This window comes from Anser cygnoides, chromosome 9, assembly GCF_040182565.1.
Source record: "Anser cygnoides isolate HZ-2024a breed goose chromosome 9, Taihu_goose_T2T_genome, whole genome shotgun sequence".
Classification (NCBI taxonomy): domain Eukaryota; kingdom Metazoa; phylum Chordata; class Aves; order Anseriformes; family Anatidae; genus Anser; species Anser cygnoides.
The window spans coordinates 4,071,043-4,097,748 of NC_089881.1; the positions used below are offsets into that span (position 1 = coordinate 4,071,043).

Below are 26,706 nucleotides of genomic sequence, written 5' to 3' on the forward strand. Positions count from 1 at the left end.
TGGCCTGACAACAGAAACAGATTGAGAATTCTGAGCCTTGGTGTGTCCCTAGCAGAAAATAAGTGCCAGTAGGAAACAAAAAGATCCCTTAAATAGGGAAATTGGTGGCACAGGTCATCATCTATTTTGACAAGTCTTTTTCTCTTGTGTCATTTGTTGTTTTTGCTGTTATCTCTGGGAATGATCAAGGAGGCTGATATGTCACTGGAGAGCAGGAGAGAGGTCGCACATGAAGCATGTTTTCTGTGCTGCCTTTAATTGAACCTTCCCTGCTGCTCTGCCAGGCTGGTGGCTTTTCTGCACAGAACTAGCTGCAGGCAGCGCCTTCAGAGAAGTCAGGTCAGTGTGACAGCTTGGCTAGAGCACGGCAGAAGTCTTGAGATATGGCAGGAGAACTGAAAAAATTGATAGGGGAAAGAATTTTTGAGAAGAGGAGATAGAAGACAGATAAATCTAGAGAGAGGAAGACAGCCATAAAAGGTCAGTAAAATGCATAATGGAGGAAGACAGGACACAGTCTTTCAATGTTTAAAGAACCTTCTTTATACATGTGACATTTATGGCTACGTGAGCTGGTCTTATGCAGCTAGATATTCTTCCCAGGAAACCTTTAAACTATTTAAATGTCCTATTTTTATTTTTGTGGTGCTTTTCAGAGCTGCTTATTTGAAGATCTCAGGCAGTCTGTGAGTGATAGTACTAAGGAAATTGGAAGGGGCTAACAAAATGGCCAGAGAGAATGCCCTCACTGTGTTTAGTGAGGCATACCTGTCTCAGTTTACTTGTAATTCACGAATATTTAGTTGCCACTCACTATGGTGAAGACATGCAGGTCCGAAGAGGAATCAGCATCTTTCCTACCTCCTGATGCCATTTTCCCTTAGGGGAGGAGGGAGAGAAAACAGAGCCTCTTATTTCAAATATCCCTCTCTTGGGGCATCCTCCAAGAATTTTAAAGTCATTTAATCTATCTCTATAGCCCTGGTTTCACCTTTTCCTTGAATTCTCATTTAATAAGGCCATCCTTATTAAATTTACCATTTATTATTTACCTTTTCTATGTTGTAGCTCTTAAAGTGCTTCACAGTGAAAGTCAGGATGGGTCTTATTTTACAATAGAGGAGGTGAGGTTGAAAGAGGCAAGACAGCGTTGCCCCTGTGATCCTGCTGTACCTGACTGGAGGTTTCCACTAGGAAGTCTCCAGAGGCTGTTTGCCCACTGTAGCAGAGGAGTGAGTGTGGAGAACAGCTCCCTCACCCCTTGCCCCTGCTCATCAGAAGCGGCCAGCTGACATGTGGCAAATCTTGGCCTCGTGGAAGGCTGGTCAAGTTACATGTTGTCCTCATAAAATCTTCAGGTAAAAGAGATTCTGAAAAAGGTAAACGTGTTCAAGAGGGGAATTGGCTCCCTGGGGATACGTTCTCTGCTGTACTTTTCTTTAATGCTATTACAGTGAAATACCATGGGATACTGGATGCTCTTTCTTTGTATAAGAGAAGCTATGTGACTTGAAGTTGTATGATATTGAATTGTCTGGGCTAAATAACATCCAGCGACGTAAACCCGTCTCTTTGGTCCCTGCCTACTTGCAGCATTCAAAGTTTCTATCTGGCTTGCTTGCTTGCCTGCTTGCCTGGTGTGTTGCTGAACCCTCAAGAGGGTTAAGAAGCAGTGCCATCTTCAGACCTGGGCTGATAGCCAGAAGCAAACCAGCAATGGTGTTAACTGTCCAATGCAGAATCAATCCTGTGTTTGAGATATCTTTCTCTATAACCTGGACAAGAAAGAGCGGTTAAAAGCTAAGTAAATGATAAATATCGAAGGTGCATTAAATTATCAGTGAGGTACTGAACTCGGGTATACAGCTTGGCTTGTCAGAAGCTTGAGATGCTGTTGTGTGTTCTTACAGTGGGCAAATCACTTAATGGAAGCTTGATCTGAGCCCTGTCCTGCCCCCGTGCTTTTTGCAGTGACTATATCTAAATTGCTGTTTTCTGTCATAATCGCAGAACTGCCCTCTCCAGGCTTCCTTCCTGACACAGGAGCATCATGTCCTACTGGCTGTGCCCACCACACTCAGCACCTCTGTGCATTAAATTTAGCACTTGGCAAAGGTGAGGCCACGATATGCTCACGTACTTCTTCCTGAGTACTCCTCTCCCTGGGAAAAGCCGTGGAGATTTCAGGCCAGTTTTTTATTCTCCTGGTGCATTTTACACTGTAGCATTCAGGACAGAGCCAAGTTCTCACAGGCAGGAGGGTGAAAGCATTTCTAAGCTTCTCCCTGACACATCAACTTGTCAGGGAACCACTAATAGCTATTTTCATTCTCACATCAGTTGAGTCAAATCCATTCCATTCAAAATTACTGCCCTGACGTTTGAACCTTTCAGGCAGACTGCCAGTGGCAGCACCTTATTTTTCTGTTGGAAAAAGAGAAAAAAGGATCCTTGACATGTAATTAACAGAGCCAGATTGATTTCGAAATCTGAATGACACCCATTATTGAATAATGAGCTTCAGATCTTTTGTTACAAATCTCTTAACACAGCAATGGTATGGGAAGATTCAGAGAGGATAGCAACTTGGTTTGCCTGAGCGCTGATCTTGTAGGTTGACAAATGCTCATGCATGTTGTTTCATTAAAGGCAGACCTCTATAGGGCACTCAAAGCAGTGGACCAAAATGGCAAAACAATGTGGGTAAGAGGGAACCTATGCAGCAATAAGACACCAAATGCATCATGTAAAATCAGAGCGAACACTTAAAAGACCCACATTTCTGCTTGAAGGCACTGCGCCGAGCCCTATGCAGATGCTGCCTGCGTGACTGTCCCGGCACAAGAAATCTCGTGCAGTCTGCTGGGCAGACTGCGTGCGTGAACGTGAGTGTGGAGCATGAGCTGTGGTCCTGCGAGTGTTGCTCTTATGCCGGCCTTAGGGCTGTCAGATGTCCGTGGGCTATGTGGGGTCTGTGACCACGGTGCTGCACCTAATTACACTAATGGAGGGAGGGGGGGAAGGAGATTAAAATCTTACTTTGCCTTCTTCTCCTCATTGAATTCCTACTGGATCTCTGTGTATAAATTTTTATAGAATCAGGAGTGTGGATTTCTAGAAAGGTGAACTATGTCTTGAGTCTGCTTTTAGGAAGTAGTCATCAACAAATGTTTTTCTGTCTGTATAACTTGTCTCGGAATACAAAATTTTGTAACCAAATGCATGGCTTATAATTGAATTCTGAGCTATAATTAATTGTTCTTTTCAATTTAGAGGGAGTTTTGATGCCCTAAGATTTCAGAATACTAAAAGTTATTAGTTGCAGATTAAATGAGAAGCCAAATAAGGTTTAATAAACCAAAATTCAGATTTGATAAAATGGTTTAATGCTGTAAGGTTAAATGGGGCAAAAGGTTATAACTGTTTGAATTTTCTTTTTATCAGTCCCCCAAAATTAAGTTTCTGTATTACTTGCAACACAGGTAAGTTTGGGAGGCAGTTTATATAGTATTATGGGGTTCAGAGATAGGTCGGGGGTATCAGACTGATACTGGTTAGAAACAAATGTAGGTTAGCTGAAATTCTAGGGCAGCTCAGGGATGTTTTAAGGAAGTGTGATTCTAGTATGTTTTTAAGAAGATGAGAGAGGAAAAACAAACAGATATTTGCCTGTTTCAATAAGACAGTCTGCAAAGATTTTGACATCAGTTTTTAGTGGTAACTGAAAGCTTAAGGGCTTTGGGAAAACGCTGTTACAGAGCTGTCTCTGTGGGCAGTCAGAGGAATGTTCTTTAGTGCCACATCCTAGGATCTGAGCTGACAAAGCTGGTTTCTATGCAAAGAGCGTAAGACACGATCTTTTTCATGCCTTTTGTGAAAATGCTGGACCTCTGGTAAAATTGTTGCAATGCTCCAAGTTCAAAGCTTTGCTCTGTTTAGACCCCCCTGCGATTCAGAAAACTATCAAAATTTTTCTTTCTTATCTCAGGACAAATTCCCTAGCCTAAGTGCAAGCTGGCCCTGTGCTTTCTTGCTTTGACTCACTCCTGATCTGAATCAGCTCCCACTCGAGCTCCTGCACTGCCTGAAGAATATTTGTCTGTCTGGCCTGACAGGCCGCTGCCACGTATCGAGCATGCTCCAGGGACTTTTCTCAGCATTAGAAAGGTACAAAATCTATTCAGTTCCTCTGTCTGTGGGAAAGCCTGTCAGCAAGCAAGATTTGGAGATAACCCAGCAGAGCATTTATTGAGTCTGCAGAGATACAGCTGTGTTTCACAGATTATCAGCAAAGGAATCCCCCTGACATCTTTTGGAACAGAAAGGGCTGGTTAGGTCCCTAGGTGGATTTCTCTCTGGAAGATGTGTTTTGGTTTATACTGGTGAGAAAAAAGAAGTTCCCAGGTAGTTTTATAAGTGTACTCATAATTCTACGATGTGTCAGCCCTGTTGTAATCTAGCTACTCTCCTTCTTGGATCTTATTTTTGCAGGAACATTGGAGGCCAAGAAACTAGAGCCCAACTCAACAGACTAGGGCATAGCATGATGCAGTGAGATAGCGTTTCAGAATATTTGAGTATCCCACACATCCTAGGGACTGGTCAGCAAAAGCTGTATGGAGAAGTCTATATGCCTCAACAGTTGGAGCTTGTGTCAACTCATGCAAGAGGCAGAGGAAAGCAGCTAAAATGTAGAAGAATTAATTTACTTGTAGGAACAGTCAAGTAGTAAGAACTTTTACTACAGTCATGCTTTAATATCTAACAAGTTAAAAATGCACCCCATTTTACACATTTTTTACACATGTAGCTTCTAATTGAAATGATTTTATATTTGATGCAACCTCTTAAGAAGTTTTCTCCCAGAAAGACTGCAGGGTAAAAATGTCTAAAATAGTTTCTTTCTTGGTTCTTCATCACTTGAAACAGTGATTCAATAACTCTGTATGCTTCCTGCAATTGCATATGATGTACACATGCTAAATACTGCAAATGGCTTGAGTAGTATAGAAATACTACTTGTCTTGAAGAAGTGTGTTGCCAATGAAATGGACATTAGACAGCTGTATTGTGTTCTGACATTAAGCCATTTCAGTTTATTTTATTTATTTATTTATTTTTAATCTGGTTAGTTGTGATAGTTCTGAAGGGACTGGAGAAGATAAGGTTACAGGAAGAGGCTGATATGAGAAAACCCTATGTGCTACATTAGATTGAGTGGGTCAAATGCATGGCATTGTACAAAGATAAAGAAGTCAATTCTTGTTTGTTAGCAGTTACTTTTATTATGGAGCAGAGGAAAAGATCGAGCTTCTTCATCCCTGTTACAATCCAGTAGAAGTCCATTCCTCATCTAAGCTTTAGTGATTGTTTATTCAATCTGACATGATGTCTTGGGGAAGAATGACATAAAAGAAATGTCTGGAGAGGAAAATCCACTTGACCTCACAGGCTTGTCCCCCCTTAAGTTTATCTTAACCCCCAGTTTTCTGTTTTGTCACTATATCCTTTAATCCCTTCTCTCTCCATAAAAGTGCCAAGATGTCTCCAAGCCACTTAGGCTGCAGTGCTTGTTTCCATGTTCTTACTTGGCAACTAATTCCATGAGTTCATTATTCTGACCCTGAGTGAAATAGTTTGAATTTCCGGTATACACAATTATTTTGGGTTATGACTTCTGACTTTTGAACCCCTCACCAGAATGCACCATTTAAATCTCTTCATCAACTCTGAGTGCTGTTTGCGGGTCAACTCAGTGTCAATATTCCTCTAACAACATTATGCTGATCAGAATTTCTTCTTCTTACGTCTTCTCTTGGAATGACTGCAGCAAAAACTGGGATCTTCTGTTCAGAGGGCATGATCCTTCCACTATTATGCATGTTCTCCAGAAGCCATGGGATTGTTTACAGCCTATGAGACACTTAGGTGCTTTAAGAAAAGTAGAACTAAACTTAGTAATTAATAGTCTTTGTCATGTATTTTGTGCTCTCCACGAGTGTGCTGTCCAGTGTGCATTCTGATTTCATTTGCAACAATAAAAACAGTAAGCAGCACGAGTAATTTTAGTACGCGATCTGAGTGCAAGAAGAGTGTATAACATGAGAATGCATTCAGCACTCCGGTACTCCTGATGTACAGTCATTTCCTTTGTGTAGTAAAAATATTCTATATGCATTTAGTTTTCAGAGTTTAAAACATTGATGACAAAAACAAAACAAAAAAGAAAAAAGTAGCATATGTTAAGTATCCAGCCACTGCATATAGAAACAGAACACCTGATTTACTTTATTCTTTCTTTCACACATCGTGTTCTGTAGCTGCAGGAAGTAATATGATATTAAAGAGTGATTTTCCTTCCTGTTGCTTCATCCATTTATTGTATTGATATCATCAAGTACTCCTGTAAAATAAACTGGCAGCTCAGACCCACTTAGTTCAGCCAAACATTAAGTCTACCAGTACATATCTTTAGGAAAGACCGATTTGGTGGAAGGGAATTTAACTGAGGGCACAAAATGGAAATACAGATGGACCCCCAGCTGGAACTGTTTTGAAGTTTGTGTAAAAGTCAATAATAATCTCCTAAAATGTACTCTCAGCCAAAAAAGAGCAGAAAAGGGCTTACACCACTGAAGTGGTATTTACTATTTTTTATTTCCTTCCTTAGCTTACTATCAGGCATGGGAATTTACAAGCTTTCCGACGAGGATGAAGAAATCCAGGAAACCACAATGACAGATCCACTTGAACAGACCATTTCATGAGAGTGATTTGAGAAAATAAAAAATATTATCAGTGGCTGAAGATGTGTATTAGAAACATTACTAATAATACAAAGTTTAGTGTAATAAAAGGAGTGTTTCTAATGCACAACTGGTAGACATTTGTTTGCATCATTACTTTTTTTTTTTTCCCCCATGAAAGCCACTATAAGCAACCCAGTTCTCAGAAATGAATGTAAGATTACAAATTTGGGGCACATTCTTTATATAAGCAATTTGTTATTCTCTTTAATATTAATTTATAAACAAGAAATATGCTAAGAAAAATTTCTTTTACCTTTTATTTTGACAATGCAAATATCAACAAACATTGTGTAAAATCTTGATTTCAGGAACAACATGAAGTGTTGATCAGTATGAGAAAAAACTCTTGTTCGGAATTTGTTGGGCTTGAAAATTCTTGCTGGTATTTTGGCCAAAAATAAGAGGTAGGATGAGGAAGGAAGCCTGTCTAAAAGTGTGTTAGTAGCTGTCAGCCAGAAACAGAAAGTGCAGAGGCACAGAAAAATGAACAGGGGAAAAAAAAAAAAAGGTAAGAAATTCCTTGCAGACCTCAAAGAAACAAGTACAAAAGAAAATAAAAATCTTTGGCTTGAGGTTAGGATAAGGATTTGGTGCTATTACTCTTTATTGTTCCAATTTTTGAGTAAGATTTGTGTCCCCAATTCTTCTCTAGGACAAATTCAGAGAGCAGCCTGAAAGAACTACTCAGACAGCTTTGAGGGAACGTCTGGCTGATATGTTCATAGGGAGCAGAAGAGTTGGTCCCACAGTAAGTAGAGTTACCTCCACAGTACCTTGTATTTAAAATTCATGGCTACCCAGAGCAATCACTGTTAGAAAGCTTGTGCTGTGCCCATCTGTGTGTGTGGTATTTGCACACCTCCCACCAGCTGGAAGGAATTTTCAGTATTGGATGAGCTTGCGCTTCTCTGAGAAGTGATGCCCGTTATCAAGTATATCTCATCTTTTTATTGTAAACCTGCTGATTTTCATGACTATGGCATTTCAACTACTTATTAGTTCTACATTAACTGTTCAAAGCCCGGCTCTGGGGAAGAATGTGGTATTCAGTGCTGTTTTGTGCAGCTTCTACAGAAGTCCATGCAAATTCTCATTCAGTTACACAAGTGTTGGCCTGAGATTGCTTGGGTGTTCCTGGCAGCATAGCATACAGGTGTTGAGGCACTCAACTGCCACGTTTCTGACAGGATGCTGAGAAGAAAGAGTCAGATGTGGTATGTGAAGGGGCTTCACAGTGATATGTGAAAGGACTCGGCAGGACAGACTTGTGCTTATGCGCCCACTCCCATACCATTACAAGTTGGAATTGCCTCAGCAGAAACTACCCATGTTGACCTTCAAATTTTTCTGCTCCACAGGCCTCCCTAGCCCTCTCCCACTCACCTTCCAACTGTACCTGAGACTTGAAGCTCTTTCCTGCCCCTTTCCCACTGTTCCTCTTCCCCCAAGCCTTCTCATCCTGGTGGACCAGAAAGGGAGTTGAGTACACTCTATTACTCCTTTGCCTTGGGCTCAGAGCCAGTTCAGAATAACAACTTGTGCACGTATTGAGACTGGGCAGTAGAGGAGTTCTGGGCAAGGAAAATCATCTCCTTTCCATTTCGAGACAAAATTCTGGGGCAGGAAACCTGGCAGTATGGTAGTCCAGTGCAGAGATGTAATCAATGTCTTTATTTGTCCCACAAACTATTATTATGGGTTGAGATGGAGAATGAAAGTTGCCAGAGTGGTTCTAAGATCCCAAGCTGAGCTTCCAAAGCAAACAAAATAAAATAAAATGAGTACAATTTATGTGGAAATCAGTAAGATACAGAGTGGAACCTCAAGTGCAATACTAGTAAGAATAGCCAAACTATTGTAGCTAGTGAGGTACTGATGGTGTATCTGAGCATGTGAATTTTAAATGGCTTCTGAAATTGCCCTTTATCAGCTGTGCTGTCCTCCTTATTTTTCATGCTTTGCTGAGTCCTCAGATTAGTCTACTTTATTCTCATGAACAGAACAGTTTCCTTGATTGCTGCTTGCAGGTGATAACAGTGTCACAAGAAAAGAACATATGGGCAGTGATGCCCATCCCAAACTATGTTGTTTTGGAGTAGAGCTTCATTTAAGACAAGGTTTTGGCCCAGACTAAGCCATTTGGGCCCATGCGCTCCAAACTATGAGCTGTCTTTTTCCATTTTTTTTCTTTTTCTTTCTTTCTTTTTTCTTTTCTTTTCTTTTCTTTTCTTTTCTTTTCTTTTCTTTTCTTTTCTTTTCTTTTCTTTTCTTTTCTTTTCTTTTCTTTTCTTTTCTTTTCTTTTCTTTTCTTTTCTTTTCTTTTCTTTTCTTTTCTTTTCTTTTCTTTTCTTTTCTTTTCTTTTCTTTTCTTTTCTTTTCTTTTCTTTTCTTTTCTTTTCTTTTTTTTTCTTTTCTTTTTTCTTTTCTTTTCTTGATTCTACAGTGTGGTTTCTAGTATATTCAACACCAAGACCTATTAATTTAATGGGATTGAGACTGTTTCCCATAACACAGTGCTCCACTGCTTCCTTGTAAAAAAATAATCATGTGGGTTTTTTTTGTAGGTTACATGCAGTCCTCAGGATTTTGCAATTTAATTGGAAGATGCCTACAATTATCAACTATCTTCAGGCTTAATTAGCCTATTAGCTTGTCCTGTAACTCTGCATGCCCTTTAAAGTTTCAGCTTTTTTCCAAATGTTGCCCAGAGTGTCATTTTGTACTTAATTCATTTTGTGGATGCTTGGTGATGAATTCTTCTTAGTTTTGAATCCAGTTTAAATAACTCTTTTTCTGCAGAACCTAGTTTTCTGTGCATAAAATATTATGCTGGCACCAAAGTAAACAGAGCTGAAATGGCTAGCAGGCCACAGTAAAACAAATCAGAATGATTAGTCATCCTCCTGGGACACAGATGAGTCACCTAAGGTCAAGACACTTCTGGGAAAACTAGATAGCTGGTAAATGTATTACCAACTGACTATCAAAGTCCTTGTGCCATACCAGCAAATATCCCTGACTTGGGCAATTCTTCTCTTCCTGCAATGACAAAAGCAAACCAACTGCTTAACAAGTCATTCCCCTTTCTTCAGTCCCTTACTACCAGTTCTGACAAGCCAAACAAATTGCTTCTCCATGACATTCTGTGTATTTGTGGGCTAGCAAAAAAGCTTTTTGTCAGATGAAATACTGTCTGCAATGTAACATGCAGCCTTTTTTGTTTCTAGTAGGCAAGAGGCAGGGTTACCTCATCATCTTTTAAAATTAAAAAAAATTAATCATGTTTTACTCTTATTGATCTTATCTAGACTGTAGTTTCAGAAAAAAATCAGTGCTTTTTTTTTTTTTTTTACTGCACCACATTCTACCATGATGTGTAGAATTAAAGCCTATGCTCTCACCTGACTAAAGATTGCATAGTTTGCTCCATTTTTGGGATGTGCAACCAGAAAACCATTTGTTTTCATCAATGTCTTCTCCTTGTAAAACTGGTAGTTAAGGGGAGTTGTGAAGTGCCTTGTTGACTTGGGGATGAGCACAGATGCTTTACCCCAGCTCAACGTAAAGATTTTTCTTAATCTCGGTTGGAAGAATCCACAGCTCCTTTTTATTTTGATAGGCAGAGCTGCTCAACACATCCAAAAGGCCCTTTGCCTGTTTGTTTATTTATAAATAACTACTCCCCAAATAAATCATAAACTCCTTCTATATTAGCCTTTTTCACATCCTCTTATTATAGGTGTCTCTAGATATGCCACAAACAGGGATAGCCTCAGTGATTTGTTCATGACTTCACCACAGACGAATTTACTAGGGAGTCTGCTAGTTCCCTCTTCTCCCTCCCTTCCATCTGCCTCTGCCTATTAGCATTTCCCAGCACAACGTGTCAGCCAGGACCTGTTGAACATCACAGCTGAATTCAGGTCTGATCTAATCATTTGTCTCCGTCATTCATGCTGCCGAAGCTTTGGGCTGTAATTTCATTCCAACGTGCTTTCTATCTTGTGTGTACCTGTGTGTCAGAGATGTAGTACCATCCAGAGATCTGGGATGAGCAAAGTAGATGGGAGTGGAGTTGTCTGGAAATGTTCCAGCGACGCCAAGTTCTACAAACACAGGTCTGTTGAGGCTGAAATGTTTGGAATTGCATGCATTTTTGCTGAATTGCTGCAGCTTTGCTAAAGAATATAATCTTGCATCTGGCATATGGCTATCTTGGAAATGTGATCTCAATGCCCCTTGGAGCCTCAGATCTAAGGCTGACCAATAGTGGCCTGTCCTGCACCTGGAGACTTTGGGCACTCAGCATGGGGGCAGCTCATCGAGGGCATGTGCTCTGGAAGGTGGGTTCCTTGTTTTTGGTGCCGTGCCCAGCTTTGGAAATGTAGATCTCAGCAGTTCCACATACTTGACCATATTCTTTGGTAAAGCTCTCTACAGTACCAAATCAGTGAACTGAACACATTTCTATTCCTGCAGTGTGTGACCATCTTTGTATTTGCTTCTTTCAAATTCCACCAGGACAGAGTGATATAAAGAGTGATTGTGACTCAGAATGTTGCCAGTGAATACACTTTTTGAAATTAGTGTTCTGTGAGCCATATCAGTCTCAAGTCTGCTTTTGAATGACAGGCTTTTTTACCTTACCAGCACAATGTGAATGATATACCCATCCTCTCTTACAACGAGGGATGTGAAGCTGAAGACATGTATATGACATTCATTTTGACTTTTTGCTGTTTGGGATGTAGTCCTGTACGGTCTTCCATAATATATTTGATAATTTTGCAATGAGTAGATAACCTGCAAACTGAGAAAAAAAAATAGTCAAACGATTTAGTTAGATCCAGTCTGTACATGCCGGTATTTTCCGGTAATAAGTAACTTAATGCAAACAGATAAAATGGTCTACAATGCAATATATTTGTATACACAGCTCCTCATTGCTCTTTTGGTCACTTATGTACCTTGGCCAAAACTGCAGTTTCTAAACCTATGAAAAACTTGATATAGTTTCACAACAGAAAAAAAGGTTTTGTCACAAAAGAGTTTGATTATTTCAGTCTAATAGAGATCCAGGAGGATTTGATACTGCTGGGTTAGATAAATGTGATTCTTAGTTTTTTTTCTGAGTGATCTTTTGAAGCTCAATATTTGAGAGCTTGGTGACAGGAACTTTACAAACCTTAAAATAAGATATATGTCGTATGGCCTCTCCAAAGCTCTGTTTCACAGGCTGGATGGGATTCCAAGCTTTCAGACAGATAAATCATGTGTATGGCTCCTGGGAGATTCAGATGTTAAACTGATCCTATCCTGATGATAAAGCTCTGTTAAGTATCCCTTAAAGATTTTAAAATGTAGGCCTCAGTCCTACGGTATAAGGCACATTGATTCACTGTCTTCAGCTAAGGGTTGACTTGAAAACAGGTGGCCTCTAGCACATAACACATTGCAAGATTGAACAAGTTCTCCCTTATTGTGTTTTCTGTGAAACTTCTACCTGAGAGTAGGGAAAAATGGTGTTACAGCCATATGGATACTGTTCTCAATGGCATAAAAATCCTAGCAGTCCATGGAAATTGAATCTGACTGGTACTTTTTTTTCTGACTGAACAGATCTAGTTATCATGTACCATTATTATTTATTTCTGCTGCAGTTGTGAGTGGGACTTTGGAAACATAAGCAATAATGTCAAAGCCACAGAGTATGTCTGAAATTGGAATGCTATTTTGGTCCTGTGGCTTTTAGTTTGTAACACAGATCTTCACTCTATAAAAAATCCAGGTAGAGTACGCTTCTGGCTTCACACATCTCTTTTGGACTCATTCCTTGCAAGCTGAACTGCACTAATAGAAGCCCCTTCCACTGAAATCTCTTTGTAGGATTAGGACTGTAAGCAAGCTGTGACAGAAATGCCAGCTGTGACATAGGATTGCATGTCAGCACTGTGGGAAGATGGCGAATGATCCTAGATCCTGTGCGGCACTTCTCACTGATAGACTTTGAGGACTTGAGTGTCATTTTACGTGGAGAGGCAGTGATACCCCGAGGTTACCCAGCAGATAAGCGACACAGCTGGGAATGAAGTCCAGGTGTCCTGAGCCCCAGTCCACTGCTCCATCCATCCTGCCTCCAAAGCAGCAATGTTTGCAAAAGAGCTGTAGGAAATGCCTGGTTTGCCTGTGTTTCACCCCAGGAATGGAATGCTGGGTCAGCAGTATTTATTTTCTTATCTTGATCCCCCTAATTTTTACTTTTTAAAGAGCTCTCTCTCTGCCCGGGCCTCTTGCAAACTCAAAACATGTTGCTAGTAGAGCCTGGAAAATTACTTGGAAGTTATTAACACTTGTAAAATGGTGATTCTCAAATTTGCCTGGGGAGCTTGGAAGATGATGGTGGGAGGAACTGACCTCCTGGCACCATGTCAGCTGTGGTCCTTTGTGCCACTCCAGTCCCACCGCTGGCTGGTTTGGAGAGTAAAGCATGGCTGGTCCTGCCTCAGCCCTGTGCCAGGTTTCACCCTGGTGCCCTTGCTCTGAAGTTAATGGGTTTAGTGATACGGACTTGCTGCATGTTTTTTGCTCTACAGCTACACAGATTGCTGCACATAAAAGCCCCACCACCCATTGCTACAAATCTATTAAACATCTCCAGTTAAGCATACAGCCTCCTGCTACATTCAGCAGCTGAGCATGTAAATTCCTGTGACCAAATAGCTGTACAGTTAACTGCTTTCACATGTGCTCCCACCATGGCCATCTTGAAAGGCAAAATCTCGGTCCAGCTTTGCCCTACGGGCAGCCAGCCAGTGACCGGGGCACGACTGTGCTGCGGGCCAGAAGGAGCACCCTGGGTCTTGCTCTTCACAGGGCAGGTCCCCGGGAGCTGGGCTGAGGGCAGTGCAGGCGATGGTGTGACTTCTGGCTCGCCCTCGCCCTCCTCTCCCCCTGGCACTAGGAGCCTGTGGGTGCTGTGGGGGGCCAGGCTGGCTGCCAGGCTTTGCTTTGACCTGACCCTCCCTGTTAAGGGGTTCATGGTGGCTCCCTAGGCCTTGGCCTGGACACAGCTCAATGTGCCTGGGTGTGCTCCCTCCTGCCCCACTCTCAGCCCCACTGCACTTTGTGGAAGGGGAAACCACTTTCATTTTTCTGCCTCCCAGGCTGCGGAGAGGCTTTTGCTCCGAATGAACCAATACACATCCCAGCACAAAGCACTGCCGCAGCTCTGAGGGCCTCAGGGCTTTCCTGGCTGCCCCTGCCCTGGCTGGTTACCACAGCCCTGCTGCCACAGGGCTCACTGCGTGGGGCTGGACCCCGCGTGCCCACTGCCACAGCCCTCGCTGCTGGGCCCCGCAATGTGGAGGAGCAGTAGGGCCCAGCGGTGGGGTGGTGGGTGCCCGGGCAGCCCAGGAGCACCGGTAGCAGTGCTGGAGGTAGCCAGCCACGTTAGAAACAAAAGGGCTGTGTCCCCCTAGTCTGGAAGCAGGGGCCAGAGAGCCCTCTGAAAGGCAGCGGTTAATTTGAAACACAGGCGAAAATAGCGGCAGCGCTGGGAGTGTGTTTGCCTTGGCTGCTCCGAGCCCCGCGCCGTGGCACTGAGCAGGCCCCTGGCTGCCGGCCAGGCTGTAATATTTCCTTTTGCTGTTGTTCATAAAGGCATTCAGGAAAACAATTAAATGCAACGAGGGCTTCCCGTTCCGGCGGCGTGCGAGCCTCCAGCGAGTGCACACCCAGGCTGTGGAGAGCCTGCCTGGCCCAGGTGGCCGTGGGGCCCGGGGCCACGCTTGGCCCCATGGCGGGCTGGCTGCCCCTGGGGGAGCTGCCTTTTGAAAGTTGTTTCTCCCACCCCTCAAGGCACAACGGGATTTCTCCCGGCAAACAAAAGGAAATGTCACAGCCATATTTTGGTCAGGGGGTTATGGGTATGCAATTTAAGAGGATTTATTGCTGCTTGAGCTGTGGCTTTTTAAAGGCCCCGATAGCCTGGGCCTCGGCTGCAGCACTGTGAAGATGACAGGAGGAATACATTGTACCACTACAGGGCGCCTTCATAGCTGGCTTTATCTGAGAGGCAGAGCTGAGTGGGTTGGTTTAAAATAAAAAAGACGCTCACCTCACACTATTAGTTATATGGCTATAAAGTCTGCAAAAAGCAGATCTTGGGCTACCCAAGATGTCAGCTATGCAAAGGAAATCACATGGAACATAAATAAGGACAGAAATGTTCAAATTACATTACCTGGGGCACGGCAGCAATAAATGTGCATGCAAGGGAAGTTTGGCAAGCCTCTCCTTCTTTGTACATGTGCAACTGCACCAATTTTAACAGAGCCAGCCAGGTGTTGGGAATGCCCCTTCATAGCTATGGGAAACTCTGAGGCTGCCTGAGACCTTGTAGAATCCTGGCTCCTAGTATTCAGCATTTTTGAAGTGCTAAAACACCACTACTTAAGGACAGCAGCTTGATGTCCTTACATGAATTGGGACAACTCTATGAAGGCCATGTTTATGCTCATTAATAGCCCTGATTCACTGCTGGAGGGTAGTCCTTGTTGTAGCTGTGACAGGACAAATCTCAGTGTACAGAAAGCACCTGGCTGGCCTTGTGCTGACTGAGTTAATGGAAAGTGAGGTCAGCAAATCCTGGACTGATGACAGGATCTAAGAGTCTGATGTTTCACATCTGGGATGGCCAACTGGTGGTCCAGGAATTGAACCAGGCCGCAGGGTGTTTTTGTTTCTGTCTTTTGGGAACACTGGCCAGTTCACATGAATGCTTCTGGGGGTACAGGAGGGAATGTGTCATTTTCTATCTCTTCTTAAAGACGGGCAGGCTGGGAGCATTGTATTTTTCATCCAGTGCAGTGTAGCCCAAATGTGTCCTCTGGTGTTCCTGCCTATGGACTCTCCAGCTGGACAAGGGAGTGCTTCTCTGTGCACAAGTCAGCCATCCATGTTTTAGATGACACAAGAGGAAGATTGTCTGCAACCATAACAGCCCTGGCTCTGTCAGCTAAGGCACTGGCCACTGAAGCTGTAGCTAATTAAGCTAAGGCAGAAGGAGATAATCAGTGGTAGGAGGGAGAGGATTAGAGGTCTTTGTGATCACTTGTGTGAAATTTGTTCAACCAGCAGCTAAACTTTTTGGTGTCACTACTCTACAGAGCATTTTTTTATTACAGTGACCTTACATTTATGTCTTTTCCAGGTCATTTAGGCCTTGTGTAGACCTGTGCCTTTAAAACAAACAAACTTCAAAAGGAAAATCAATACCTGAGGTGGAAGAGTTCATGCATTTCAGAGCCTCAGGTGAGCAAGATGATTTGTATTTTAACACATGTGAGTTTGTTGAGGAGAATGCAGCTACGGACCAGGACAGGCTCCAGAGGGGTTTGACACCCCTGCTGATGTTGAAGGGAGAGGTGCCCTCATCAGCTCAGTGCAGCCCAGAGAATCTGGGAGAGAAGCAGCTGCCTGGGCTGGTATACAGTAGTAAAAATGGAGATGGAAACCTTGGTTGCAGTGCGTTTTAGTTCCCTTCAGCATAGCTAGTGCCTGCTATCTTGCTTTGGGGAAGTAACTGCCAGCTGGGTGAAGCCTTGCATGTGCTGACGTGGCACATTCACTGTTGTTGCAGCTCAAATTCTTCAGTTTAGGGATCAAATTTAAAGGTGTTTCCTTGTTCGGGAGGCAGAAATGCTAAAAATATAACTTTGAATAGTTAAGTGATGCCTCATCAGAATCCTGTTAGGATTGGGTTGTGCATGAATAACCATTGTGAATAGAATAATCTTTTTCTTTTGAGTTAATGCTCACCTGACATCTCGCTACAGGAATTTCTATTGGTACTGGGAGGAACATACTCTTAAGGGCAGGTGCAATGGTTATACAGTGTCCATGTTTCCGGAGTAGGTGATAATGCCTTTGGCGTATTGCAGCTGGAAGATGTATTGAGTATGCATTCAGGTGAGCAAGTGGACTTCCACTTGGAGTGATAACCATGGGGCTTGCTGGTGTAAGTATCTCTTGTTAGAAAAGCTATACAAGCAATTTGAGGGTCCAAGGCAAAAACCTGCCTGCAGCCTACTCTTTGTCATAGCCAAGCAGTGGTAGAGATCCCATGATGACTCCAAGGATAACCAAAGTGGGTTAACTTCTATTCTACAGATTCAGAACCTTGCAATAAAATAAAATAAAATAAAATAAAAATACAACGTGCCAGTGATCATTAAAGTAAAAAACAAGTTAATGAATTTTTATTTTAATTTTTATTGACATTTGAAAAGCACATGAATGTTTTTAAACTTTTTTTTTTCCCTCCTAAATGTAGATTTTCTAGGATTTCTTTCTTCATGAATCTTATCTGGTCAATCCAAAAATATAATATTTGCCCTTCCTTTTCTTTGTTGTTTTTTTTGCTGAGAAGTTCAGCATAGCTATTCTAGAGGAAAATGTTTTGTGTTTTGTAGTTTTTCAGACCTGGCAAAACACAGATAAATTTGCTATCTTTGAGTATCATGCTACCAGGACAAAACTAGGCTGAGGTTTTTGAGACAGATGAGAGGTTTTTTGGTTTTTTTATTTTATTTTAACATGTACCCCAAATTCAGCTGATCCCTTCAGTGTGAATAGTTGTGCAAGTCCTTTAGACTTTTTCCAGTGTCTGCAAAAATGAGTATTGGTTACTTTTCTTTTTTAATGCCAGCAATTGATTTATACCATTTTGTGTTTCAACACTATTCTGGCAGGGCAGGGACTTGAAACTTTACCTAGGAAAGAAGTCAACAAATAGTCCCAAGAGCACAAGCTGCAATTTTCAGGTGCATTTTTCCTCTTCCACATCAGAGGCGAGTGGCAGGTATACGCTACCTCTGGCAAAAACACTTCATTGCTCTTGTTGCTGTTCAGAGTGGAGGGGAATGCACTGGATGTTTCTTATTTGGGTAGAATAGTTGTATCTCACATCTAGCAATACCAAAGGGGAGTTTTAAAACACAGTTCCCCTGAGTATCATGCCTTACCATATTTGAAGAAACACTAGCAACTGTACTTCAGTTGCAGTGAGTTTGTAATGTTCCTTTAACTCTGTGAAGTTTTCCTAGAAGTTGTGGCAGTCCATGAAATGGGCTTGTTTTTGGAGCTATAAACTCTGAATTCAAATTTTATCACTTCTTGGAGCTTAACAGAGCACTAGGTTTGCGATTTTATTCACAAAGCTATGGATCATTGCAAATTGCTTCCTACTATTTGACAGCTTCCTTTTTAGAAATTTCAACACTCCAGCTATCTGCCCGCAGCAGTGTATGATTCTAATCACCGCTATGATTTCATAATCCCCCTTTAATTCAGCAAACATTCCAGATTATCGACATATGTGATTTGTAGTTTGGGAGAGCACACTGCAGCAAATTTTTCCTGTTGTCAGGCTTTTAGGTCTTGTAGCTGAAAGAAGCATAGTGTTAACCAGGGGTAACTTCTTAGATATAGGTTATAAATATATGCAACTATTTTGGGTTGCAGAGATGACATTCCCCTCAATGAATGTAAGAAGGAAAGCTGCAGAGTTTAAAGCCAAATTCAGCAGGAAGAAAGAAAATTACTTCCATATTATCTTCTGTATGTCATTAAATGGAAAATGAGATAATTCTTCCGTACATCTGAAAACTAAATAAAGAGGTCTATTCTCCTCCAGTTTCTGTGGGTAACTTCAGCTAATTTTTGTGGCAGTTATGCACGTTGATGGGAGAAAAGATGCCTCAAGTAGGATGATACGGTATACATATATTACTAAATAAAATGCTCATTTTACTTAGGATAATCTGTCTTTGTTCCAGATATATGTATGCATTCCTCTTACAGCAAGTATTTCAGTTGTCAGGATGACTTGATACATTTGTTCTTTGATGTCAAATCGAATTGCATCACTGTGGAATGGTTGCTACAGAAACCCCAGCCCATTTTTTATATGTATTGAGTTCAATCCTTTTTACTTAGAGAAGCTGGATTTGATTTTTCCCCTAAAGAAGTTCATAGTAAAATGGGTGAAACCTCTAATAAACCACAGCAATAAGCGTGGCAAAAATACCCAGATAGTGAGATCAGAGACAATAAGGAAAAAAGCAATTTAAAGTCCAACAAACAAAGTCTATCTCTTGATAAAATGCTCCCTGTTGTAATTGAAACCAGAGCTAAATTAGATCAATACCAAAATATTAAAGTGTGCCAAACCTGTTTTCTGTAGGCTTTGCTATAATTGGATTCTGATGCGAGAGATAGCTTAAGTAGGCAAAGTCTGTTGACTCAAGACCATGATTATTCATAGAAAAAGAGCTCCCTGCTAAGGTATACAGTACTTTTATCTGGTGTTTCTTGAAGAATTAATACATTTCTATCCTTCCCCTCCATGCTGATGCATTTGAAGTCCATATCTTGCCTACAGTAAATCTCTGTCTTGCTTAACAAGAAACTATTTCACTGTATAAGCAAGGCATATTGACAACAGATTTAACCCAGACATCTCAGCTTTATTCAATCAGAAGAATGCTGGCCTGGTTTCAGGTTTCTGGGATACAGGCACAAATGGACATGCCCCAAGTAGAATCCATTTGTTTTCCTGTGAATGCACCTAGTAGGAGGTCAAATAAAAATAAATATTTTGGCTGTTCAGAACAAGATAGATTACTGGAGTATTTGTGATTCAGACTGGAAATGCGGTTACAACAAACAGAGGTAACATCAGAAGAATGTCCTGTTAAGAGTAAAAATGTTTTTTTCTTTTTTTTTTTTTTTTCTTCTCTCTTTTAAACTGGGGTTATTCCTTGTCATCACTAATCAGATTTATGAGAATAACTACATATACCTTAATACCCCTCGCCTCTTTGTAGAAGTCATTCTGTTCAGCAGTTAAGGAAAAATAGCCATTTGGTAGCCTGCTAGGATATTTTTAATGTAGATCTAACTTATACAAAAGAGTAGTTTATGGACTTCCCCTGTGATAGTAAGAATAAATCAATTTAGATCCAGTATACCAGGGGCCCCAGATTCTCTGTGGAGTTCCACCAAACAATAGAATAAATTGTGCTAGGGCAATTTGTCCCTAATGTTTTTGGCTATTTGATTTTGTTGAGGTTTTGCTGGTGTTATTTAGATATTCACTGTAATTTATACTGCAGTGTAAAAAAAACACCAACAACAACAAAAAAAACAACAACAAAAGAAACCCCTGAATATTTGCCTGCAGGGGAGTGAGTGCTCACTGCAAAAATCCTTTGAACATAATAAAAATGAAATCCCCAGGTAATAAAAAAAATAATAAAATAATTCCTGGCTTTTATGAATAATGCATTGGTGGAGCAGGGGGGAGGAAGTACTTTTAAGATTTATTCTTCTTCCCCCCACTCTCCCCTCCCAACCTGTTGGCAGAAATAAAGGCTAGGTTGGGAATGTTTTCCTACATGGTGAATGTGTTCTCAGGCTTTTTTGCAGGGTCTGGCCTAAATGCTGAAACACAACCAGACGCTAAATAGTGGGAATTCTGATTTATGTCTTTGTTTGTTTGTTTGTTTGTTTTTAAAGTCTGTGGGTGTCTTTCCCTGTGTGTTGACCATCTGGTTGTGGGTTTGACTGTTTGGGATGTGCCTGGCGTGCTGAAAAACAACACAAAATTGCAAAGCGGTTGGCAGCCCATCGAGGGGGGGTGTTGGGGGTCCTAGGTGGGCTTTGACAGAGAGCAGGTGTTGTGATGGGAAATTCGGGACAGCGCGGAGGATTTCTCTCTCTTCAGTTGGTAAATATATGGGAAATGCTAGAGAAACACTGCAAAAATAAATGGTACTTTTTCAGGTGATATTGAAATGGAAACACTTCTGTGTCACAATCTCAATGGAAAAGCTCTTTGAGGATTTATAACGGGTTTTGCCCCATAGCAGTGGTTCATGTTTGGTGTTGGAGGACCCAGACTCAGAGCTGAATTAGGACTGTTGAAGAGCCTAAGCGAGTCTTAAAAATGGAGTTTCAGTGCAGTTCCCATGACCAAGTGTCCCAGTCGTGAAAACTGCCACAATACCCATCACTGTGCCGCTGTTTTCTGGCGGTGTGAAGCCTGTGCTCCCCAGCCGTTGCGGAAATCCCATACTTTCTCCGTCATTTCATTGACTTAGAAAGGCTATAGGTTTCCAGTTCTCTGTCACTGAAATAATTGCTTTGTAGGATGGGAGAAAAGAAGAAAAGCTGTCAGTTTCCAAATCGAGGGTAGGGGAGGAAATTTCCGTAACGTGTGTGCGGGCTATACATCAGGCAGCAGAGAACCAGTTCTCCCAGGGTTCAATTTCGGAGAGTCGTAGCGGATGTGGCGCTATTACAGCCAGTTAAACTTTGAATAATCCTTTCAGGAATAAAATATATTTTCTGTGACTATGACGGTGCCAAATCATTTTAAGTTGCCAAAAAGCTGCTTTGGAAGGACTTGAGGAAACCACAGCTGGGAATTGTGTCACAGATATAAAATGAGATTTATTTACTCTTCTACATCCAACACTGAAATAATAAGGAAGACAGGAACAGATGAAAGAAGCATTTTTTTCCTCCCTTTTTACAGATTTTCTTTCTTTTAAATATAATTTACTTTTTATAGAGTTTTCTGTAGAAAATGCACATTTTCAACAGTGACTTAAAGCTCTTCTCAATGAGGTCATTGGCCAAATGAGTACTAGGAATTAATCTCATGGTGTATTTTGTGCATGGGGGTAGGGAGGAGAGTGCATGTGCTTGGCGACTCAGCAGCCTTCTGGGGATTTTGAAGAGCCACGTTTGGTTTGCGAGCCTGCTTCCAGGCCCATGCTCACTGGTGCTCTTTTCTGCATGCTTGCTCTGCATGTGGGCCCTACTAATTTTGTTGCCCAGTATCAGAATTCAAGTGGTGCCTGGGGACTGACCTCCACAGATAACAAATTTATCACTAGGACTTTTAAATGATAGGAAATATTTAATTTTTCTGTGGGTTGACTGCATCCTTCCTTGTGCTGTGAGTATTTGTAGACTGCCTGCATTTCAGCCTTCTTTCCTGGACAGTGCTTTGGAACTGGAGCCACACGAAACCTGTGGGTTTTGCTTGGATATATATACCTAATATAGACCCACTCCTGCAGTTCTATATACGTGGAGCCTGTTTTTATTTTATTTTATTTTATTTTATTTTATTTTATTTTATTTTATTTTATTTTATTTTATTTTATTTTATTTTATTTTATTTTATTTTATTTTATTTTATTTTTTTTTTTCCCAAGAGTAAATTAAAAAGAATCAGAACTGCAGCTGATAATTTTTTAAATGTCTTTACTTTTTGGTGTTGCTTGTATTTGCATAACAAACCAAATTGCAGAGTTAGGAGGATATAGTGTGTTCTCTTCTGCTTTTCCTTACTGAGAGAGATGTTAGCAAGAAATCTCTTTTCTATCCTGGTGTAGACAGAAGTGTTCATAGATCAGAGATGATAAGGAATATTGCACTAATGGGAATCTGAAAATACAATACAGCTGAATACATGTGTGTATGCATACATCCCATCTCATTGTATTCGTGTTTCTAAAAGTATTAGTCCAATAAATTTTGTGTTCTGTTAATATGAATTATTTATTAAAATACCCTTGCTTTGTGCACTAAATGAAACATATTAAAATACAATGTTTTTTTTTTCCCCTCAAATGAATGCCCATTAAAAAATAGCAGTTAAATAAATTTATTTTTGAGTAACTGATTTGAGCATTTGACAGGTATCTACTTTATGAACAGCAACTGCCAGGGGAGAAAAAAACGAGGCAGAGCAGAGACAAGTAGGAACTGCTAATTGTTAGAGGTTCCACACCACTGGAAAGGAAATACAGAGAGCACTTTTCTACTGAAAGGGAGAGGCAGCAGTAGCATGGTAAAGAAACTGGAATAGGAGGAAAGGTCTTTAAACAGTGAAGACATTTTTAAGGACTCCCTAAGAAGCAATAGAATGCTTGAAGGGTAAAGCACAGAGCCCTTTGTAGGATCACAAAATTAGGATTCTATAGTTTCAAGAATTGAAACTGGGATTTGAAGCACACACTTCTTATCAAAAGGCTTGCTTATATTTTACAGTTATTAGAAAATACCCAAATTTGGCAAATTTGAGAGAAATGAGCCAAAATTAGGCAGGAGAATATTGATATGTTTGAAATGAAATAATGTATTTTGTCTGGTTTCTTTACAACTGATAGAGATGTTTCTGTTAGGATTTGTGTGAGCAAATCCATAATTGCTGAAGCGTCGGTTCTGTAACCACCGTGTAAGATGCACTTGCCACCGTTTCAGTGACGTTCCCTCTGCTTCTGCGGGACATGATGTCCTGGTTTATGGACAGCTAGTCCAAAGGTTCTGAATTAGGGACTTATTAGGGATGTAGGTGAGGACCTTGACACCTGTGTTGAAAACTTTAAAAAAAATATATTTCACTGACAGGGGAGCAATGTCTCCATATTACCATGCTGCAGACAGACACATGCTAAAGGCATGTGTCCATCTTCCTGGAATGAATGCATGTTTAGTACAGTTCACCTGATCCACTCATGTAGCAAAGGTGTGTATGTGGCCTCAATATTAAAAAAGGAAATTGATCTGTGGTTTTACCTCATATGCATTTGCAGCATCTTTAGGCACTGCAGGCCTTGGCATTCTCACTGAGTGTTTCCACTGGATGTAGTTGGTTTAGCTTTTTCTCTGGTTTTGCACAACTGCAGATGTGCCTCAATATTACTGTGAGGTGGATTAAGCACTTTCTATAAAAGTTATTTTTTCAACTGAATATTGGGTCTTAGAATATTTACTGTTTTAAAGCACCCACCCCTTATGGGGAGTTCTGGGCTTCTTGTTTTAGTTTTGAAGAACAGAGAAAATGTTGCTTGACTAAACTATTATAATGATTGTTGGCCATGTTTTCCCACTGTCCTTCCCTGGTCTTCTTTAAGCTGTATTTTCAGAATTCACTGTTTGAGTGGGAAACCTAAGATGCAGAATAAAACAAAATTTTATGGGAGTTGTTTGAATAAAACATCCTGGGTGATAAAGCTCAACCAAGGGGAGTAACCCATGGGGTAGGATGAGAACAGAAAGATTTGCTCATCTTTATCTCCAGGCACTAGAGCAGTGCACAAACAAAAGTGCTCAGTTTTCAGTTTTTCATTCACAGTAGACATTTTCTCTGAGTAGAGAAAATGTTGCCTCCAAAGACCAGTTTTTGTTGCTGGTTGCAATCCCTGCATTGAACGCCCTGTGAATATTGGAAGGTCCCTCATGTTCTCTTTGAGAGAGATGAGGATTAAAGAAGACTTGAGCAATTATATTGCTACTTTGGCAATATCAGTAGACCCAGTTTGATACCTTGCTATTTATCACGTGCTTACAGCAGAGGTGTTCAGCTCTTTTTCAAATCACATAATGGATTTTTTTGTTGTGATTTTGTAAATTGATTTTTCAGTAAAGCTCTGAACATTATTGTATTCATGACTTTACTAGATGCCAAAGATAGCAATCCTTCAAACTGAGGATTTGGATGTAAAATATTAACAAATTCCTTGCTGGACCTAATACATCTCCTGACAGAGTGCTCCATGTTCCTATTCCTTATGGTGCTGAGTTGAAAGATCTTAGACAAATATATTGCCTGCAGTTCTCGCATTTTAAATTAACTCCTTGTTAGTATAATCATCATCAGCTCTTCCTGTAGTTTTGGAGCCTTTTCTTGCTATCACATATCATTGGCTTCTGTACACGTAAAACCCTCCTGGAAAATGCTTGTTTCTATGTTGCTGTTTTCTTTCCTGTAGCTGAACAGATTGGTGAATATTACAATGAATACTCTGTGTTATAATTGGCCTTTTTCTTGGGTCGGTGATAGGAATCAGTTGCCTTCGCTTGCTTCTCACTTTTTTATTATTTGGTGCCTTCAGAGTTAGTGCAGTTACAGCATGTTTAATCTTCTATAATTGATCATCTTCTGAGAAGTAATAGCATTCTAGTTCTGTTGTACTGACCGTTGGCGTCCTAGGACATGTTGGAAGAGCAACTCAGATTTGGAAACTAACGTAGATTTCCTACTAGGTTTGTACAAGCTCTGTGAGCACAATTCTGAGGAAAATTATGTATATATATAGAGAGATTTGTACAGTGCTATTGATAGTTGTGGAACAGATATTAATTATGTTTTGAAATATTATGTAGCAGATCTCTTTCATACATGTAGAAAGTGTGAATAATGAAAACCGTAGCCCACTGTACCCAGGACGAAATGCTTGAGATTTTTTAGTTTTCAGAATAAAACAAATTTCATTATGATGGAAGCATGCCAAAAAGACTTTGAAATGACTAGCTTCCACTTTTTGTTTGATGTGTCTCTATTATAAATGAGAGTGTTATTTGACTATTTTTAGAAGGAGACATTTGCATCTACACTGGCAATTTTTTATGATGCTTCAGCTTAGTATGCCTTAAATGGTAAACTAATAAAGTGGTTTTAAAAGAAAATTGAAGTGATATCTTTAAAGAAAATTACAGTGATTATCTCTAATACTTTGTTAAGTTAAATAAATATTTGCTTAGGGAAATATGTACAGGATGGAAGAATTTTCTAAACAGTTTCGGTACTACCTGTCTGCCATGCAGCACGTTTGTGGGCTTGGATTGTTTCTTACAGCACAGAAGATTCAGCCTTGCCCAGAGGACCAAAATGGGTCAGTGACCCAAAAGCTAACATTGCCCAGGAATGAATAGCAGATCAAAAAGAGCCTCTCTTGGATAGTGAAAAAACAGAGGCAAAAGAATAGTCCTTTCTAAGCACTGGAAGGTTGCCTATTCTAGAGTTACTTGCAAAGGAAATTCTGTCATTTAGAAACACAGAAGTCCCAATGGAGCTTCATTTGACATTTTGTAATACAACTGTTCAACTGTATTTATGAAAACACAGAAACCGTGCAATGCTCTGATGTTCTATTATTTCATAAGGGTAAGAGATCACGGTTAGCAGTTTGTAGGGGTTTCCTCTATAGCTGTAGAGGCTGGTTGCTCGAAGGGTAGGGAAGCATGCAGAAGACCGCAAGTCTCTTAAAAAAAAACACACACTGTAATCAAACGTAGTGTTTGTTAATTATAAAAAGCAGAAACTGCAAACTGCTCTTCCTCTAGCCTTTCTTCCTTCCTAGCTCTGGAGGTGCTATGTGCAGTTTGCAGTAGCAGCTTTCATCAGGGTCTGTCTTCGTGTGCAGTCTGCGAGGCACAGCAGGTCTCAGTGGTCAGAGGGTGCCTTCAACCCCACGTGCTGCCGTGGAGCTGGTATGGCACTGAAATGAGGTAGTCGGCAAAATGGGGAAGGATCAGGAAAGGGGGGATGTGTCAGTTCTGGAACTGCAGTTTGCAGCACATCTTAATGCCAGTGAAGCTGCCAGAGGTGCAGAGGCCTTTGCCCTTGGGTTGGGGGATGCTGTTCCCCACCCCTGTTCTGCTGAGAAGGAGCTTTCCTCACTGCTCTCATGCTGCTGTGATATTGTGCCATTTCCCTGGAAGCTGTGCTGGTGCACCAGTGGTATTTTGGCTTTCTTTGCAAAACTTAGGTGACTTGTGTGATTTTGACTGAAGTCCTGGTTATGAGCGGGCAGTGTGGTCACTGTGGCCTGAGGAGACCTCGTGACTGAGAGCGCCACCAGGGCAGAACGGTGACCAGCAGTCAGCTGCCCTCAGGTGAGCTGAAACTCTGCTGATCTGCCTGTCAGACTTTTCTGGAAAGTGAGTATGAAAACTTGTCTGGGATACAGCAGCCCAACTGAGAGGTTAGCCAATGTCCAAAGTGAAGAAAGGTCTGTCTATATTAACGCAGGATTGT

At 41.0% G+C, this 26,706-nt stretch overlaps 1 long non-coding RNA gene across 1 annotated transcript in view; it reads left to right on the forward strand.

The window, feature by feature from the left end:
• LOC106036254 (uncharacterized) overlaps nucleotides 1–26,706 on the forward strand; it is a 272,871-nt gene that overhangs the window by 25,230 nt on the left and 220,935 nt on the right. Inside the window, exons 3-5 of the long non-coding RNA XR_010833503.1 lie at nucleotides 3,989–4,167; nucleotides 7,462–7,557; nucleotides 16,021–16,121. This is a non-coding gene — a long non-coding RNA (uncharacterized lncRNA). The remainder of the gene's footprint in view (nucleotides 1–3,988; nucleotides 4,168–7,461; nucleotides 7,558–16,020; nucleotides 16,122–26,706) is intronic.